General features: G+C 43.2%; 1 non-coding gene across 1 annotated transcript; it reads right to left on the bottom strand.

Annotated features, from left to right (window-relative positions):
* Positions 1 to 2932: 2932 nt before the first annotated feature.
* On the bottom strand, positions 2933 to 3007 carry Trnat-ugu. Its single transcript has one exon. It is a non-coding gene; the product is annotated as a tRNA-Thr (tRNA).
* Positions 3008 to 20369: the final 17362 nt, after the last annotated feature.

The following is a 20369-nucleotide window of genomic DNA, read 5'->3' as shown; positions in this document are numbered from 1 at the left end:
GCTCAATATACAGATTGAATAACATCGGGGAGAGGCTACAACCCTGTCTCACTCCCTTCCCAACCACTGCTTCCCTTTCATGTCCCTCGATTCTTATAACTGCCATCTGGTTTCTGTACAAATTGTAAATGGCCTTTCGCTCCCTGTATTTTACCCCTGCCACCTTTAGAATTTGAAAGAGAGTATTCCAGTCAACATTGTCAAAAGCTTTCTCTAATTCTACAAACGCTAGAAACGTAGGTTTGCCTTTCCTTAATCTTTCTTCTAAGATAAAGTCGTAAGGTCAGTATTGCCTCACGTGTTCCAGTATTTCTACGGAATCCAAACTGATCTTCCCTGAGATCGGCTTCTACTAGTTTTTCCATTCGTCTGTAAAGAATTCGTGTTAGTATTTTGCAGCTGTGGCTTATTAAACTGATTGTTCGGTAATTTTCACATCTGTCAACACACGCTTTCTTTGGGGTTGGAATTATTATATTCTTCTTGAAGTCTGAGGGTATTTCGCCTGTTTCATACATCTTGCTCACCAAATGGTATAGTATTTTCAGGACTGGCTCTCCCAAGGCCGTCAGTAGTTCCAATGGAATGTTGTCTACTCCTGGGGACTTGTTTCGACTCAGGTCTTTCAGTGCTCTGTCAAACTCTTCACGCAGTATCGTATCTCCCATTTCATCTTCATCTACATCCTCTTCCATTTCCATAATGTTGTCCTCAAGTACATCGCCCTTGTATAGACCCTCTATATACTCCTTCCACCTTTCTGCTTTCCCTTCTTTGCTTAGAACTGGGTTTCCATCTGAGCTCTTGATGTTCATACAAGTGGTTCTCTTATCTCCAAAGGTCTCTCTAATTTTCCTGTAGGAAGTATCTATCTTACCCCTACTGAGATAAGCCTCTACATCCTTACATTGCAAAATATGTCAGAAGGCAAAACCCATAAACTATTGTCAGAAGATAGAATTACATCCTATCATGCCACAACAACCTTTAATGTTGGTGTCATGTGATGTCTGTGGGCCATGTCCCATGACATGTGGACGGTTCAAATATGTTTTGGCTTTTTATGATCTCTTTTCAAAATATGTGAACTTATATCCACGTTTGACCCACGTTACGCAAATTTATCAACAACTATATAACTGAGCTTGGCAAACCTATAATGATTTTGACAGACAATGCTGCTTATTATACAAGCAAAGTATGGAGAGACACTATGAAAGATCAAGGAATCCAGCACATTTACATCTCAAGATTTTACCCTTGTGGAAATCCGGTTGGGAGAATCTTCCGAAAGTTGAACTGATTTTTACGGACGTACATACCCAAACAACATTATAAATGGATCGATTGGATTTATGAATTTGAGAAAGTGTATAATGACTTACCACACTTATCGACAGGTTATTCACCTAATCAAATAGTATTTGGTGAAAGTATTGTGCCAGAATGGATGAAGAAATTACCTGCTATAGAACAAAAGATTATCAAGAAAAAAAATAAGGTGAAGAAGGTCTACAAAAACCTCAAGCATCAAGCACAATTGAGAAAAACCCGGTTTGATAAAAACGTGAAGAAAGTAGTCACATATGATGTAGGGGAAGAAATTTTATTGAGAAATCACCCAAAAGCATCAGCCAGGAAAAGACTGAATAAGAAATGGCAATATTTATATACAGGTCCATACAAAATAATGAAAATACCTCATGAAGGGAGCTACCTTCTGGCAGATTGTGATACTGATGTAATTAAGGGCTTGTTCCCTCACAAAGACCTGAAGAAGTATTATCAATAATTAGCGAAATATAAATTCAAGAAACACTGAATGATACCAAGACTACACTCAGAGTGGACTAAATAAAAGCACCAGTGGATAAATACATACTTATATTAACTTACAAAGAAAATTAAAGAAAGTACCGAAGATTTCCATGAGATACCTTCTTGGTATCAACAACAGAGACGACGCTGAAAAACGATTTATCCTCTCACCGAACAACGAGGATGGATGGTTTAAAAGTGGAATTAAGAGGAAAAGAAAAGGACCAAATCCTCTCTGGTTAAACATGACCGAGGACGCCAATCGTCTAACCCGGCTGTGATCTCTGCCTTGCACAGCCGGTTGAAGAACTGAGGACTTCATCCAAGAAAAAAAAAATGTGGTGTGAATATGAAGTGATTAGTGCGAAGTGTTTCTAAGACAACCTATAAACAAATGTGGAATTTAGTTAAGGGCATTTTGTCTAGGCCCATTAACTCAACTTAAATATTGTACAATGTATGTACTGACTTGTTGAGTGAATCTGAGAGTGAGTGGATTCGCCGAAACAAATACCCTCTCCTGTCACAGTACACAAAAAATAAGCCTGTAGTGTCTGGAAACCTCTTCAAGACATCACAGTCTGGGGGGCCGTGTAACATTACGAGTCAAGATACTGTAACGGAACTTGAATAGCGTATTCGCCTCTATTGGTTACGGTAGAGAGATCGATCTTTCGGTCCTGTCTGTATATTTATATATAATATTGCACGAATAAAGGCTGGGCGAGTGTAAAGCTATCGTTAAAACCGAACGCTGCGCGATTTGTAACGATTTGGTCGGTCATAATAATAATAACATGCTTTTGAATACAATTAAAATACAACGGCGATACCTGTTTAATGTTATTGGAAATAATTGTAGTAAATTAATGAGTAACGTAGCCGATCCTATAAGAAGAGGCAAAATTGGGCATATTGAGCTGTTTTGCTCTATATCGACGAAGCCGATGATACGGCGTCATTTTTTTGGTTTACTCTTAGAAATAAACAAGTAAAGAAGTTATTTAACTATATATGACCATGCAGCTTTGCTAGAAATGAAATGATAATTAAATAGACACCCTAGCTGCAAGCAGGCGTTGATACACTTCGTTGGGGACATGTTGAAAATGTGTGCCCCGACCGGGGCTCGAACCCGGGATCTCCTGCTTACATGGCAGACGCTCTATCCATCTGAGCCACCGCGGGCACAGAGGATAGTGCATCTGCAGGGACTTATCCCTTGCACGCTCCCCGTGAGATCCACATTCCCAACATGTCCACAACACTACATTCGTAGTGCGCCTAATAGATGTTTGCCCATCATACTCATTACTCGTGGCAGATTAATCTACCAAGTCCCATACGAATTCGGGCATAGCGTGCTCTAAGATCGACGATCCTTTCCACTTGGTGTAACGGTGCCTCACAGTAACAATGACAACGCCGACGACGAAGGAAGATACGGTAGACTACTCTACAGTACATTACTTTTTGAAGAATTTTGGATAAGGCAGTCAGAAGATAGATTGGGCGGTAGTTGTTGACATCAGACGTAGCTCCTTTTTTTTATGCAGTCGCATATCTCAGTCTATCTGGGAAAATACCCTGCTTCAGAGAGCTGTTACATATGTTGCTAAGAATCCCACTTATTTCTTGGGAACAAGCTTTTATTATCCTGCCGGAAATGCCATCAATTCCATGTGAGCTTTTGTTCCTGAGAAAGTTTATTATCTCCCTAATTTCAGAAGGAGAGGTTGGTTTAATTTCAATTGTATCAAATGGTGTGGGTAAGACCCCTTTTCTCTACAACATTTAAAAAATGAATATTCAAAATGTTTTCGGTTCCAGCTTGTTGTTTATCAAGTTTCCATTCTCTTTGGTGGTGATGCCGTCATCCTGTACTCTTGGTTGTCCTGTCTCCCTTGTAATAATATTCCAAATTTTTTTTGATTTTGTTATCAGAGGTATTAATCTCAGACATGAAGCACGTGCTTCTGTACTTTTTAATAACCTTTCTTGATGTAACACAGTAGTTTTTATTATATATTTGGCTGTTTCTGAGTCATTACTCTTTCTTGTTGTTAGATACAGTTCCCTTTTGTGGTTACAAGATATTTTTATTCCTTTAGTAAGCCAAGGTTTTTTGCATGGTTTCTTATAATTACATTTCACTACTTCCTTGGGGAAACAGTTTTCAAATCCTCTTACAAGTGTATCATGAAATAAGTTATATTTTAAATTAGCATCAGGTTCCTTGTACACCTCATCCCAGTCTAACTGCTGAAGATTTTGTCTGAAATTTCTAATTGTTGAGTCATTCATTGCACGCACAACTTTGGAGGGTAGTTTTGAATTACTGAATGGTGCTGTGTCATATACTGTAACTAGCTGAGCATCAAGATCAGAAAGGCCAGTCTCAAAACGACAATAATTTATGTTTTTAAACATATCTTGGTCTATAAAATTGTTATCTATCAATGTGCTGCTGTCCTTTACTACCCGAGTGGAAAAATTAATGACAGATGTCAAATTGAAAGAACCGAGCAAGACTACCAGGTCATTCTTCCTATTACAGTCTTTCAGTGAATCAACATTGAAGTCCCCACAAATAATAATTTACTTTCCCGTACCTGATTGATAGCACGACAAGGCATCCAAGTTTTCCAGGAATAAATGAAAGTTTCCTGAATGGGACCTATATACTGTTAAAATTATAAAAGAGCCCTCCTTCAGTTTAAGTTGACAAGCACGTGCTTCTATATGTTGCTCTAGACAAAACTTTTTTGCATCCAAGCTTTCTACACAGTGATAACTTTTGACATATGTGGCCAACCCTCCTCGCACCTGGTTCTCCCTACTGATATGTGCAGCTAGTTTACAACCACTGATATTTACCTTTTCCATATCAGACACAATGTGATGCTCAGACAGGCATTGTATATCTATTACATTATCAGATCGAATGTCGTCTCAACAAACCAGGAGCCCATCTACTTTATTCTTCAATCCCGGGTTATTTTCGTGAAAAATGGTAACATTACTGTTTACTTTACTTTTGTGAGAATCTACTTTTTTCTTTACTCTACCAATATTTTGGTTAAATATGGTAACATCATTATTTATGTTCCTGTTGTGAGAATTTTGTGTGTTTTCGACCTCTTTAGCACCTGCCTGCCAGAACTTCTCATTGGACACTGATATTAGTCTAAAAAAGAGGTACATCCATGAGTACTAGTGTCCCCCCTCAAGGATTTCGCAAACAACCCTGCCAGTTTACCCTTCCCTTTCCTATTGAGGTGTAGGCCATGCCTCGAGAAATCCCCCCTTATCGATAGCCTCGACAGGAACCGATCCGATGTCTGACAGAGTGGCTGCCCTACGCAACTGATCCGACTCCATATTTATCCTCCTGGCAGAGCGGTCCCACTGGGGCCGATCGTGCCGAACGAAAGCAGCCACCGGCCCAACATTGGTACGGGTCGTTGCCGAGGCCGTTTTCACCAGATCACACTCAATACTGCAGCCCTGATCCCCATCGACACTGTTTCCCCACAACGTACCAAATTCGGAAGATTAACTTATCATAACACCAATTAAAGGATGTTGATTGTTAGAACTGTTTCCCAAATCAATTACACATCAAAATGTGCTTCAGATTCAAATAGAGCAACTCTACAGTTATGCACAAGCAACAAACAAATAAAACTCATTGAACCTAAGGATGAGTTCTTTCATTTGTGGGATTTGAAGATAATGACTATCGACTGGATGGGCGGGACCGCCTCCGACTCCTCAAACTCCTCTCTGGCCGGACATGGGGGTTGCCCACCTCTACCATCCTCCACACCTACAAATCCTTAATCCGTCCCATCCTCTGTTATGCCAGTCCTGCCTGGATATCTGCCCCCCCCCCCCAAATTCTATAAGTCCCTCCAGATCCTTGTGCGTCACGCACTGCGCCTCGCCTTCTGTATATGCCTCCCGTCCCCCACGAGGATCCTCTATGACCTCATTCCTTTCCCCCATCTGCTCCTATTCCTCGAACATATCCGCATCCTCTACACCTCCCGCCGCCTTGATCCCCCTCACCCCCTGGTTGCTCCTCTCCTCTCCAACACCGCCCCCTGCCACGTCTTCACTGTTGTGTCCCCCCTACCCTCCATTTCTACACCCTTCATCTCCTTTCCCAAGGTGGCTTCCATCAACTCCCGCTCCCGGATGATGCCCTCTCTCCCTCCATTTATCCCTCCTATCAACTCTGATCCTTCGCCCCCTACTCTGTCCTTTTCCCGGGCTCCCTCTCCCCCCCTTCCATCCTCTTTCTTCCCCACCTCCCTTCTCTCTGCCCCCTTCTTCTCTCCCCCGAGTCCTTTTGCATTTCCCTCCTCTGCCTCCTCTCATTCCCTCTCGCGTCTGTCCTGCCCCTCCTCCCCTTTATAAGTCCTCCCCCTCCTTGGTTCCCCCCCTTTTCGTTTTTTTTCCCTTCCTCCCTCCTTGTTCTTCCCACTCCTCCAGGTCCCCCCACCCCCCATCTGCCTTTGGCTCGGGAGTGTCATCTTTGTGCCGCCCTTTTCGTGCAGTGTTTTACAGTGAGTGTTCCCTGTTGTGTTTTTTTTGGGAAGTGTTGCGAACGGCCATCATACTGTCACTGGGTGTGCCTTTTATCTCTTGCGAACAGAAACCAGACTGTCGTCGTGTTTTTTTTATTTTTTTTATTGCGTATGTACTAAGTTACTTGTCTGATTCCTGTGTCTTTTATTAACATTGCCACCCCCTTTTGCTTTCTGTTTTAACTTTGCTCATTTTTCCGCCATTTTATACTTTATGTCACCGTTTTATCGCATGTTTTTCTTGTTTCTTTTCTTCTTCCATTTTTTAAAATAAAAGTCTGTAGAGCAGCGTACTATGCTGCTGCCAGCCTACCCCCTTCGGGAGGAATTGAAAATCAATAAAGGAAAAAAAATATGCGTGGGGAACGAAATAAATAGGAGAGTGAAAATAACCTGGCCTACTCGGCAGTGTTTCCATCACTAATCGAATATACTGAGCCTCCGATTTGTACGAAAAAGTAAGTTAGGAGGCACTACGATTACCGCTTATGACTTTTAGTATCGAGATATGCCGGTCAACGTTAACTGCGAGAACTGGTCAGGAGCTGAAAGTTGGTCCCACAGCAATGTGGAGATGCGCACTGTCAGCTGCTGTACTAAGACAGGGAGCTGCAGGAATTACTCATAGCTGCACATTCAAATCCAATAAGCTAGATGTTTCGCGCATTCACAAACACATCTGCATTGTGCTACTTGGTGCAGTGTGCCAAGTTTCGACTACATCGTTTGACGCGGTTTCATAGACCACGCCTTTCAAAAATTTGAATTAGAACAATATCGTAGGGTATACGAACATTTTTTTTTTTTTTTTTTCCTTTATTGAATTTCAATTCCCCCCGAAGGGGGCGGGCTGGCAGCAGCTTAGGACGCCGCTCTGCAGCCTACAGGTTTTCTGACAAAGAGCAGGAGAATAAATAATAATAAAAAACAGGCAATAAAATCGGGGACTCATTGAGTAACAAGGTGAAAAGAAAATGGGGAAATGAAAACAAACAACAGAGGGATGATGAAGCGAATAAAAATACATACGGAGCAGACAGGGGAAACAATAGAAATTAAAAAAAAACACGGCGACAGTCTGGATTCTGTTCGCAAAGTATATAAAACGCACACCCAGCGACAGCATGGTTTCTGTTCGCAACACAACACTGAATAGGCACTAGAACACAGCACGAAAAAGTCGGCAAAGGTGACACCACAGTCGAGAGCAGGTGGGGGGAAACTGAACAGGAGATGGGAAAACAAAAAGGGGGGGAAAGGAGAGTAAAAGCGAAGGGGGGGGGGGGAACCGGGAAAGGAGCTGATGGAGGATGAGGACCCATAAGAGGGGTGGGGGCAGACGCGACAGGGAGGGGGGTAGGCAGAGGAGGGGAAGACAAAAGGACTGGGGGGGAGAAGGGAGGTAGGGAGAGGTGTAGTGGGGAGGAAACAGGACGGAAGGGGGGGAAGAGGGAGCCCAGGGAAAGGACAGAGGAAAGGAGGGGGAGGGAGGATCAGAGTTGATAGGAAGGATAAATGGAGGGAGAGAGGGCATCATCCGGGAGGGGGAGTTGACGGAAGCCACCTTGGGAAAGGAGATGGAGGGTGTAGAGATGGAGGGTAGGGGGGACACAACGGTGAAGACGGGGCAGGGGGCGAGGATGGGAGAGGAGAGGAGCAACCAGGGGGTGAGGGGGTTCAAGACGGCGGGAGGTGTAGAGGATGCGGATATGTTCGAGGAAGAGGAGCAGATGGGGGAAAGGAATGAGATCATAGAGGAGCCGCGTGGGGGACGGGAGGCGGATACGGAAGGCGAGGCGGAGTGCATGACGCTCAAGGATCTGGAGGGACTGATAGAATTTAGGGGGGGCAGATATCCAGGCAGGACTGGCATAACAGAGGATGGGACGGATTAAGGATTTGTAGGTGTGGAGGATGGTAGAGCGGTGCAACCCCCATGTCCGGCCAGAGAGGAGTTTGAGGAGGCGGAGGCGGTTGTGGGCTTTGGATTGGATGGATCGGAGATGAGGGATCCAGGTGAGGTGACGGTCAATGGTGAGGCCAAGGTAGGTGAGGGTGGGGGTGAGACGGACAGGACGTGCGCAGACAGTAAGGGAGAAATCCAGGAGCCGGAAGGAGCGAGTGGTACGACCTACGATGATTGCCTGGGTCTTGGAAGGATTGAGTTTCAGGAGCCATTGGTTACACCATGCAGCAAAAAGGTCAAGGTGATTTTGGAGAAGGCGTTGGGACCGTTGGAGGGTAGGAGCGAGGGCGAGGAATGCGGTGTCATCAGCATATTGCAAGAGGTGCACTGGAGGGGGGGGTTGGGGCATATCTGCTGTGTACAGGAGGTAGAGGAGAGGGGAGAGGACAGAGCCCTGGGGCACACCGGCAGAGGGGTAGAAGGTGCGGGAATTGGCATGATGCATGGTAACGTAGGAGGGGCGGCGGGAGAGGAAGGAGGCCACCAGACGGATGTAGTTGATAGGAAGGGCGTAGGTTTGGAGTTTAAACAGGAGACCGGGATGCCAGACACGGTCGTAGGCCTTTTCAAGGTCAAGTGAGACAAAAATGGCGGAGCGACGGGAGTTAAGCTGGAGGGAGAGGAGATGAGTGAGGCGGAGGAGTTGGTCATCAGCAGAGAAGGAAGGTCGAAAGCCACATTGGGTGTTTGGGAGGAGGTGGTTGTGGTGGAGGTGGAGATGGATGCGCCGGGAAAGGATGGATTCCAAGAGCTTGCTGAACACTGACGTGAGACAGATAGGACGATAGGAAGAGGCATCAGATGGAGGCTTATTGGGTTTGGAGAACATCAGGATACGGGAGGTTTTCCACAGGTCGGGATAGAAGCCAGTGGCAAGGATGACATTGTAGAGGGCGGCAAGGAGGGAAAGGAAGGAGGGAGGGCAGTGTTTGAGGTGGCGGTAGGTAACGCAGTCGTGGCCGGGAGCAGTGTTGCGTTTAGTGCGGAGTGTGAGGCTGATGTCCTGTGTAGTGATGGGAGTGTTAAGTGCAGATGGTGGGGTGTGGCCCAAGTACTGGAAGCTAGGAGCAAGGGGAGGAACAGAGGTATTCGTACGGTCCATGACATCAGGGAAGAGGGAATAATCAAAGTGGGGATCATCTGGGATGGAAAAAACATCAGAGAGGTGGGAGGCAAAGTGGTTGGCCTTACTGAGGTTGTCAGGAAAGGGACGGTCATTAAGGAGGAGAGGGTACTGGGGGGTGCGGCGGGTTCCAGTAAGGCGGTGGAAAGCAGACCAATACTTGGAAGAGTTGATGGGGAGCGTGGTGTTGAGGTGGGTACATGTCTGGCGCCAGGCTCGGCGTTTCTTCGCAACAAGCAGGTTGCGGATGTGTCGCTGTAATTGCCGGTGGCGGGTAAGTGTATCCCGGTCACGAGTGCGGAGAAAAGAGCGGTAGAGGCGGCGGGACTCCCGAAGGAGAAGGACGGCCTGTGGAGGCAGGGCGGGGCGGTGAGGGTGGACGGCTTTGGTGGGGATATGGGTGGCGACGGCGTCAGACAAGGTCTGGTGCAGGAAGGCAGCAGTGCGAGAGATGTCATCAGGAGACTGGAGGGTAAGGTCGTGGCTGTCAACCTGGGTCTGAATGGAATCCCGGTAGGCATCCCAGTTGGCACGGGAGTAATCATGGACAAGTTTAGGAGGGACGTCAGGGCGAGGAGCGTGGCGGGGATGGCGACCGTTAGAGATAGTGAGGAGGACAGGAGCATGGTCACTGCCAATGAGGTCAAGGACATCCGCGGTGATGCGCCCAAGGAGGTTGGGAGAGGCAAGGACTACATCAGGAGTGGTGTTGGATTCGGGCCGGGTGTGCTGGGGCAGGGGAACCAGGTCTCCCTGGAGAGTGGTGAGAAACTGATGCCACCGCCGGAGGTCGGCAGGATCGCGGCTGTGGATATTGAGGTCGGCGGCAATCACGTAGGTGGAGAAGGTGCGGTCAATGTGGGCCAGGAAATCATACGGGATGGGGGTGCGAGGGCGGACATAAATGGTGGCACAGGTGATGGTAAGGGCGGGGAAGAAGAGGCTGAGGGTGAGATGCTCAGCAGGATTGTTAAGGAGAGGTTGGGGCCGGACAGGGAGGTGCTTGAGGTGGCCTATAGCAACTCCGCCACGTGCCAGAGGGTACGGGTTATCGGTACGATGTAGGGTGTAAGGGGCAGTGGAGACGGAGATACGGGGCTGAAGGAAGGTTTCATTGAGGACGAAGGCATCCACGCGGTGCTGACGTAAGGTGTGGAGGAAGAGGAGGTTGTGGGTGGGCAGGGAGCGAATGTTGTGGTACAGGATACGGTACGGTTGTTGTACCATGGGAGTGGAGAGTTAGACGAGGGTGGTGAGGGGGGTGAAGGTGAAGTGGGCCTGGTTGTGGGAGTAAGTGGCATAGGTGGTAAGATGGAAGATGGAACGGGCAGCGAGGGCGATTTGGGAAAGAGTGTGGGAGCGCTGGAAGGGGTACGAACATTATTGGAGTTGACCGAATATGTAGAATACACTACCAAACTTGTACCTGGGTGTAAGAAGAAATTCTCGCCACAAACCTTGTACAGACAGGGGCACGTACAGCAGTTTTATTAGTAAAAAAGCTATAACTAAACATTAGGACACACCAAGCAATTATTTATTACCTCTAAGAGTTTCCTGTCGAAGTTCTAAATTGGAAATGAGGTGAAGAAATACGAGTGATGCTCCCGAGTGCTCTGTTGCTCATCGCCGCCGATAGATGGCACACCGGCATGCTGCCCTGGTAAACACACCGCAAACGCAGCGCCGCAGAGCGGAGAGCATCTCAACTCACTGTGCTGGCAACACGGCTGCTTCACGGAAAACGAATAAACGAATTTTTAACACTAAACTTTTAGGCGTGCGCCATTACACACTGTGGTTAATATTCAGAAGGCATTGCATGCTGTGCGAATTCTTTGTCCAAGTATGCTGATGTGTTAACACCATTTTAATAGTTGATCGACGTGGATACCTCAGAATTATGTGCCAGCTACACAGTCTATGGTTTCACCACATTCTTTAAGTTTTGTTATATTATCTTTTGTGTTTGTGTAGAAGTTTATTGTTATCTGACCAGTTACACAACGACTTAATTCCTTTTCATTTTTTACTTCTAATATTTCTTGTGTCCTATCTGTAATTACTATAATGCTATCAGCAGCAAGTAACACAGTTTATCCTGGTGTGACCAACAGTGGGAAGTCATAATGGAAATGAGAAACAGTGTTTGGCCTGACACACTCTGTTGTTGACATATTGGTGATCTGAAAGATGTTTCACAATATAATTAGGGCCACTTGAAATCTGGGATATCTCTGTACTCTGTCTGCTAGGTAAGACCAAATCATTCATTAATCACTAGTGTTTCAATTTTACCTTTAAGTATTTCATAATTAATCGTGTCAAATGCTTCACTGAGGTCTAGGAAAATATCTGTTACTTGTTCTCCTTTACCTAGAGCTACTAAAACTACTTTTGTAAATTTTGCTATAGCTTCTACTGTTCACTCTCCAGACCTCAAGCCAAATTGTTCTTTGCACCCAAGTTACCATTTATTAAAATAACCCATAAGTCTGTTATTCATAATAATTTCTATCGAATAGCCAACTTCAGAAAGTGAATCACATAAAATTTTTAGGCTTATGGGTGGATGAGCATCTAAGATGGGGAAAAACATGAAGAGATGCTTGACAAAATATTAAGCAAGTACTGTTACATATTAAGAATGCTTAAAGATTGCTGCAATACCGACACAGTGTTATGTGCTCATTACTCATAGATGCATAGTCTACTGAAGTATGGTATAGTGTTCTGGGGAAATACCTCTTTTGCAAAGCAGACTTAGAGCACCAAAAGAAAGCTGTAACATTAATAAGTAATACAGCTTACAGAGCATCACGAAGAGGTATCTTCAAGGAATTAAAAATCATGACCTTACCATTTATATTTATATTTTGAAGTTTCTGCTTCATTAAAAACCATCAAGTTTCAGCTTTGAATAGTGAGATCCACAATTACCAAACAAGAAACAGCGATGACTCTCATAGGGATGTGCACAGAAAATCAATATATCAGGACAGTGCTGTTTACGAACCTAAAATTCCTTACAGTGCATCGCCAGATAGCATCAAAACATGCCAAACATTCAAAAAATAACCAAAAAATCTACCAATATACAACAGCTTCTACAGCATTAATGAATACCTGAAATTTTGCTCAAATCTGTAGGTCTGCTTCAAACCTCTCGAAACAGAAATTGATTATTATCAAGCATTTCCTAGATAAAACCAAATTTCTTTTATCTATGCATGTATCTAATTATGTACCTGACTTTTGTGCCATAAGTTACTATGCCTAGTTAACTAAAGTACCGGTATTTAATAGTTTTTGTGAAATCAACCACATTGTTTAACTAGCTTTTATGTTATCTATATGCACATATAAAATCTTTTAATTGAATCAAGCAGAATAATGTTTTTGTTATAAAGGTGTGTTGATACCAGTGATATGCTTTTATACATGATGCAAATATGTAATATTTTATACTGTTCTCTACTTTGACAAGTCCAATATCATGAATGTGATAATAAGGGCAGTAAATAAATAAAAATACTAGAATATTTGCAGTTATTAAAATATTTCGAGAATATCCAAAAGGTTAGTAGCCCGGATTACATCAAGCATCACCAAGACCATACCAACAGGTTCTTATGTAGCACTTCCATTTCCTCATAGGTAATGAGACTACCATGGGTTATAGCTAATGAGACTACCAGGGGGATGAGTATTTGGAAAGCAAATATTTAATTCTTCATAGCAGTAAACTTCAGGTGCAATATACATATATCTCATAATTCATGAGTACACGGACAAAAACTTTCACACCAGTTTAATATTTTGTGTGTGTGTGTGTGTGTGTGTGTGTGTGTGTGTGTGTGTATTTGGCCAAGGCTATTATATATGAACATACTTTGTTTCCAAGACCCCTAAAAGCGATTCCTTTCCAACATTGTAAAAATTAAGACTAAGAAAGCAAGCAAAATAAATTTTATGGGAATATTGTAACACAATAACAAAATAGTAACAGAATAAGCAATTTTCACGTACGTTCGCCAAGCTAATTTTGCTTTTTGATTCAATGAATTCTTTTGCCACAACTGACTACTGAAAGTGCATACTGGAGGACTTTGGTGAATACTCATACTTTACCTGTGCAGTGCAGTGTAGTCGTTGTAAATTACACACACAGTCCAAATGATGTTTAAAGAATCAGCTGGACATTTGAGTTGAATTTTGTTAATTATCTCTAGCAGGATAATGGAATCAACAGGAACGGGTACACACTGAATTATTTTCGTTATTAATAATACTTGTACATCACCACAGATGCGCTAAGCGTGTACATTACTCATTTTTTTAACTTGGTGTGTTCCCCAGTAGGCCTGTAAACCGTGATGCACACATAAATCAAAGGCAGATCCATCTAATAACAATATGCCCAATGCCGAGACCATCCCCTGTTCTCATCTGTGAAGTATATTCTCTAATGTCATCATCCTCTTTTTGTTCTCTCTTAAACCACTGTAGCAGCTCACCAGACTTTTATATGTCTGCTTCTTCTAGCAGTTATGTAAAGTTGTACCATGATGCAAATTATTTTCTGACATGCCTATTACACATGTCATTGCACATAAGAAAGTGTTAGTGTTATCAGATAAATTCAAATACTTTAATTACTCCAACTTTCTTCGTGACTGAAGTTAAAAACTGTGTCTTTATATCAGTGCTTTCTTCGTTTGAAATGCAAAATAATGCCTGGATACCACCTTCAAACCCACCTATAACCAAGAATGTGGTCACTAATAATCTGCAAATTTTTACCATGTGTCTAGTCCACACAAATAGTACTGGGAAAAAAATTTCTGAGCAATTCATATTGCAGATCTGTTAACACTGTCATTGTGTCTTCACCAAGAGATGGTCCGTGTCATCATCGTCTTGTTCATAAGTTACAAAACAGTCCAATTCTTTCTAAAAAAGAAAAACGATGACACCAATTTCATCACTGGCATGGTATTGTTTGACACCACTTCCAAATTCTTTTTTGATACTGTGGAGGTCCTTCCGAGTAAGAATGTGCAGTCTCTCTCCTTCCTTGAAATGGATGGAATCTCTCACAACATCCAAAATAATTTGGAACATCACATGCTCCGCTATTTTAACTGTAACTAATAAAACTACAGACGTATCACTAAACAAACACTACTGCCTATACTTAGTGTTTCACTGTTTACGTAATTCTGTCAGGACAAAGGCTGGGTGACAGCAAATGGCCTGAAGAGTTAACAAAATGCGTTACTGCTGCAAGGTATGAAGCTTACTGGAGTCCATCGAAGACGACAGAGGCAGTCACTTTAAATCAAGTATACAGATAATGTATCTTTCGTGGAACTAAACTGTATTTCTATTTTTACTTTAAATGTGTAAGAGATCCAGACAGCACCAATGTGTTTGTGTCTGTACAATGAGCCAGGTGAAATCTGCGTATTAAAACTGGCTAAACAACAGTATGTAATGAGACACACACACATCAGACAGGAGTAGCATATTTAATTTCGTCTGTTGTCAGTATGGCTGCCACGGCTGTTACTTTCATAAGAAGAAGACAAAACACGTTAACTCATAAATCGTCAGTTTCATTCCAATGCACAATTTGTGGTACTCACATACTTAGTTTGCCATTTAGTACATAGTCTACAGTATACAGTATATATATTTAGTATGTATATTTAGTACAACAGGTGAGCAAAGCTGAGGTAGTAACAACACCTAATTAGTACAGGGTGGCCAAGCCAAATATGTCCTGAGACCGGGATTTGGTGACAAATTTGATTACATTTGCACAACATGAACAGTAGCAATTTCCGTCATGTACTCTGCAGAGCAGTTCCATTCATTAACAAGGGCAATATATTTTGTGTCATCCCCAAACATTTTCCAGTCTAATTTTATTCTGGCGACCCTGTATCTTCTCAGAATTTTAGGCAACAATACTTCACCAACATTTTACTATGCACTTTTTAGGCACAGAATGAAGTAAAATAATATTGGAAGATTAAGGAAATAGGGAAGAAAAGGATCAAAAAATAGAAATTTATCAGTGAATTTATTGTTCTAGTCGACATGATTTTCCACAGATATTTTAATTATTGGAATACATTCACCAACAAATAATAGAAAAGGGCAGCAGAAAGATGTTTTATGGACAACTCTCCAAGAACACACAGAAAAAGTCCCAAGAAGGAATTCCTCATTATGGGAGACACGACTGCAAGAGGACGAACTAGGTAATCACATACTGTGGTGCAGAGGGGAAAAACAGAGAAGCAGTTTAAAATGATAATGGAGAGTGACTGATTGAAATTTGTGGCATATTTGATCTAAAAATTATCAACATATTTTATGAACACAAAGACATTCACAGATATACTTTGCAGCACAATACCAAAGAACTTCAGCCTGTAATAGATTCTTGTGCTATTAGACAAATAAGTACTCTCAATATAGTCAATAAAAGTGGTTACAGCTTATTTTTACTAAAAATGAAATTTGCCGGCAGTGGAAAACACCAAGGAAAAATAATAATTGTGCTATAAAAATGAACTAAAGTGAGGATCGATATTATTACCGAAGAAATATTAGATGAAAGTATAAGAATATTATTAGCAATAGGCTGGAGAAGATACTGGGTGAATTGTTTGAACAAAATAGAGAAGAAGTGTACGTATACATAAAGACCAATTTTAAAAACGGCAGCTGAGGTTCTGCGCATACAGGTAAACTCCAAATACACAGCAGAACATTGGTTGGGAGAAACTGAGATAGCAACGAAAGAAAAAAGAAATGCAATCATTTAGTGGATGGATGATGAATGAGCATAGATAATGCCACTCTACAAAGAAGAAAAGAATGAAGTGGGGAAAACAACAAGCACAGGAAAATCCCACCCATTACTTGGGCACCTTTGTGTTCCTTATAAAATACACACGACTCGTCGTAAAGGATTTGCCGCTGCTAAAGTCAACACCTTATCTTTGAACCACAAATAAGACTTGGTATTTCAAAAGAGGTAGACCGTCACAACAAAGGCGAACAGTTCCGAGAGACTTGTTCGGTAAACTCTCAGCATAGGCACAATACAATCGTACCTTAATTCAAAAGTCGGCTTCATTATGCTCTTGCATTTCCACAAATGCAGTTATCACGCATTGCGATCGAGCACTGATAGGTACACAACAACACGGCTCAAGCAGGGCACCAAGCAAACCATTTGTCCATTTCCAGCTCTCTCAGCTCACCAGCCAAATCTCGCCCGCCGCACTTCCAGCTCCGCACCACTCCAGCCGACTACCACTTCACGTGTGGCCGAACACCACAAAAGAGATCTTCTGGCACATCCCATCCTGAAATTAGATCACCGCCCCTCGATTGAATTGAATTGAATTGAATTTTATTTGATCCTGTAAGATTACATTGTGTACAGTAAATGTACGTGTAATATAGGACACGTCAAAGTATTAAAATTCTTTATCACTTATTTTTCTACACCTTTAGCTTACATTTTTACATCACTGATAACGAGTAACAACATATACAAATTTAATGGCATAAGTATTCTGCAACACTGTAAAACTCCTTTTCAATGAGATAGTCTTTAAGTTTCTTTGTAAAGTCATTGTGAAGTACACTATCTTGCAGGGTTTTGGGCAGACTTCTTAGTAGTCTGATACCAGAGTACTGGGGTCCTTTTTCTAGCATTGCCAGTCAGTGGGGTATGCTCCGTACTTCATTCTTCTTTCTTGTATTGTGGGTGTGTACACTAGCATTTGTAATCCAGTCCTCACTACCTTTTGTGATATACACTATTGTTTTGTATATATACAACGATGAAAAAGTTAAGATACCTAAATTCTTGAAACAGTTTCTGCATGTTTCAGAGGTCTTTCTTCTTAAAATGGTCCTAATTGCTTTTTTTTTTGTAATGTGAACACTCGTTTTGTCTCTTCTTTGTTTGAGTTTCCCCACATCGTCACTCCATACTGTAAGTATGGTTTGAAAAGTCCATGATACACTGCACACAGAATGTTCTTGTCTGAATACTGTGATAGCTGCATCATTAAGAATATGACAGAGCTCAGTTTCTTACAGACATTGTTAATATGTTTTTTCCATTTCAGTTCATTATCCACAAGAATACCTAAGAATCTAGCAGATTCTACTTCTTCCAGCCTTGTTCCATCAACCTCTAAATCCATGTCTACAGTCTTGTCCTTGTTTTTAAACACTGCATACATAGTCTTTTTTTTTAGATTTATAACCAGTTCATTTTCCAACAGCCATTGAACTGTGACATTTGCAGATATGTATGCTCTTGTCTCAAGCTGTTCCATATTTTGGTCACTATTTAGTATTGTCATGTCATCAGCATACAATTTTTTTTTTCTTCCTCCTCAACACCTATATCATTAACAAATACATTAAATAACATTGGCCCCATTACCAAACCCTGCGGCACTCCATATTTGATGGATTTGGTTTCTGATTGGTACGAGTTTCCTAATGATACATACTGCTTGCGGTTGCACAAGTATCGATGTCACTATCGATAAGTGCACACGTGATACGTATTCCTCTTTTTGATTTTGGCCGTCGCTGAAGGGCCTGTACTTGCCCGCAGGACCCGGGTTTATCCGGGGAGATTTGAGCTCTAATCTGTCTGCAGTCCCGAGGTGCCGCAAGTTCACCGTAACAGGTGTAAGAAGTCCGACGGCCACCGGGAGCCTCTCAAAATGCTACAGCAACCGCGATGTGCTACCGGGGTCTTATAAAGCAGTGGAGCAGATTTGCCGAGTATACAATACAGTGCCAAACTGATTGATCGAATTACGCAGTAGTGACATTGGGCGTAAATAGCATAACTAGCATCCTGACAGCAAGTAAATATACGAACAACTAACAGGACAAAACTACAAAAAGTTGAACTGTTGCATCAAAATCTTATCAAAAACAGTTGCCAACCTTTAACTTTCATAACATAATTTGTGATTACCAAACTTAACAGTCTGTCACCAAGTCTTCAAAACAACAGGTACAAAATTCAAAATTATTATTATAAAACTAGAATACATTCATTTTGATTTATCCCCTTAATCAAACAACCATAATCCTGGATCCTACTGGTCTTTCAATTCAGGTTAGAACATAGTAGATGAACACTGTTTACAGCATTATTTACAGAAATACAGGAAACTATAATTAATACAAAACATGTGATAGATTATGCACCAGCACTAAGAGCAAATTAAGATTGCGAGAGCAAAAGAAGGATGGTCAGTATTCAAAAGACCCTGACGAGAAACGAAAGCCAAAGCCAATCTCCAGTTGATAACACAAAGGGGATTGGCAGAATATTCGAAATACGTTATTAAATGAAGGTAGAAAATATCTGGAGGAAGGAATAATAACTGAAAGAAAAACAAAGATGAGGATCCAAATTTCAGACAGGGAAATACTTGGCAAATTAAGAACTGACAACTTGAAACAGGTGTTATCAACCTGGAGTTTTTGAAATATGGGAATAAGGTTGTGAAACTATTAACACAGTTAATCAGCACAATTTTACATGGAGATGTAATACCCAAAGAAATGGAGTTTGGTTAAATTACTGCCATATTTAAGAAAGGAGTTACAATATGTGTTTGAAATACACTCCTGGAAATGGAAAAAAGAACACATTGACACCGGTGTGTCAGACCCACCATACTTGCTCCGGACACTGCGAGAGAGCTGTACAAGCAATGATCACACGCACGGCACAGCGGACACACCAGGAACCGCGGTGTTGGCCGTCGAATGGCGCTAGCTGCGCAGCATTTGTGCACCGCCGCCGTCAGTGTCAGCCAGTTTGCCGTGGCATACGGAGCTCCATCGCAGTCTTTAACACTGGTAGCATGCCGCGACAGCATGGACGTGAACCGTATGTGCAGTTGACGGACTTTGAGCGAGGGCGTATAGTGGGCATGCGGGAGGCCGAGTGGACGTACCGCCGAATTGCTCAACACGTGGGGCGTGAGGTCTCCACAGTACATCGATGTTGTCGCCAGTGGTCGGCGGAAGGTGCACGTGCCCGTCGACCTGGGACCGGACCGCAGCGACGCACGGATGCACGCCAAGACCGTAGGATCCTACGGTGTGCCATAGGGGACCGCACTGCCACTTCCCAGCAAATTAGGGACACTGTTGCTCCTGGGGTATCGGCGAGGACCATTCGCAACCGTCTCCATGAAGCTGGGCTACGGTCCCGCACACCGTTAGGCCGTCTTCCGCTCACGCCCCAACATCGTGCAGCCCGCCTCCAGTGGTGTCGCGACAGGCGTGAATGGAGGGACGAATGGAGATGTGCCGTCTTCAGCGATGAGAGTCGCTTCTGCCTTGGTGCCAATGATGGTCGTATGCGTGTTTGGCGCCGTGCAGGTGAGCGCCACAATCAGGACTGCATACGACCGAGGCACACAGGGCCAACACCCGGCATCATGGTGTGGGGAGCGATCTCCTACACTGGCCGTACACCACTAGTGATCGTCGAGGGGACACTGAATAGTGCACGGTACATCCAAACCGTCATCGAACCCATCGTTCTACCATTCCTAGACCGGCAAGGGAACTTGCTGTTCCAACAGGACAATGCACGTCCACATGTATCCCGTGCCACCCAACGTGCTCTAGAAGGTGTAAGTCAACTACCCTGGCCAGCAAGATCTCCGGATCTGTCCCCCATTGAGCATGTTTGGGACTGGATGAAGCGTCGTCTCACGCGGTCTGCACGTCCAGCACGAACGCTGGTCCAACTGAGGCGCCAGGTGGAAATGGCATGGCAAGCCGTTCCACA

The sequence above is a fragment of the Schistocerca piceifrons genome, chromosome 11, assembly GCF_021461385.2.
Source record: "Schistocerca piceifrons isolate TAMUIC-IGC-003096 chromosome 11, iqSchPice1.1, whole genome shotgun sequence".
In the NCBI taxonomy this organism is placed as follows: Eukaryota; Metazoa; Arthropoda; class Insecta; order Orthoptera; family Acrididae; genus Schistocerca; species Schistocerca piceifrons.
Note: the sequence above shows the minus strand (reverse complement) of the source record. Positions and strands in the feature narration are given on the sequence as shown.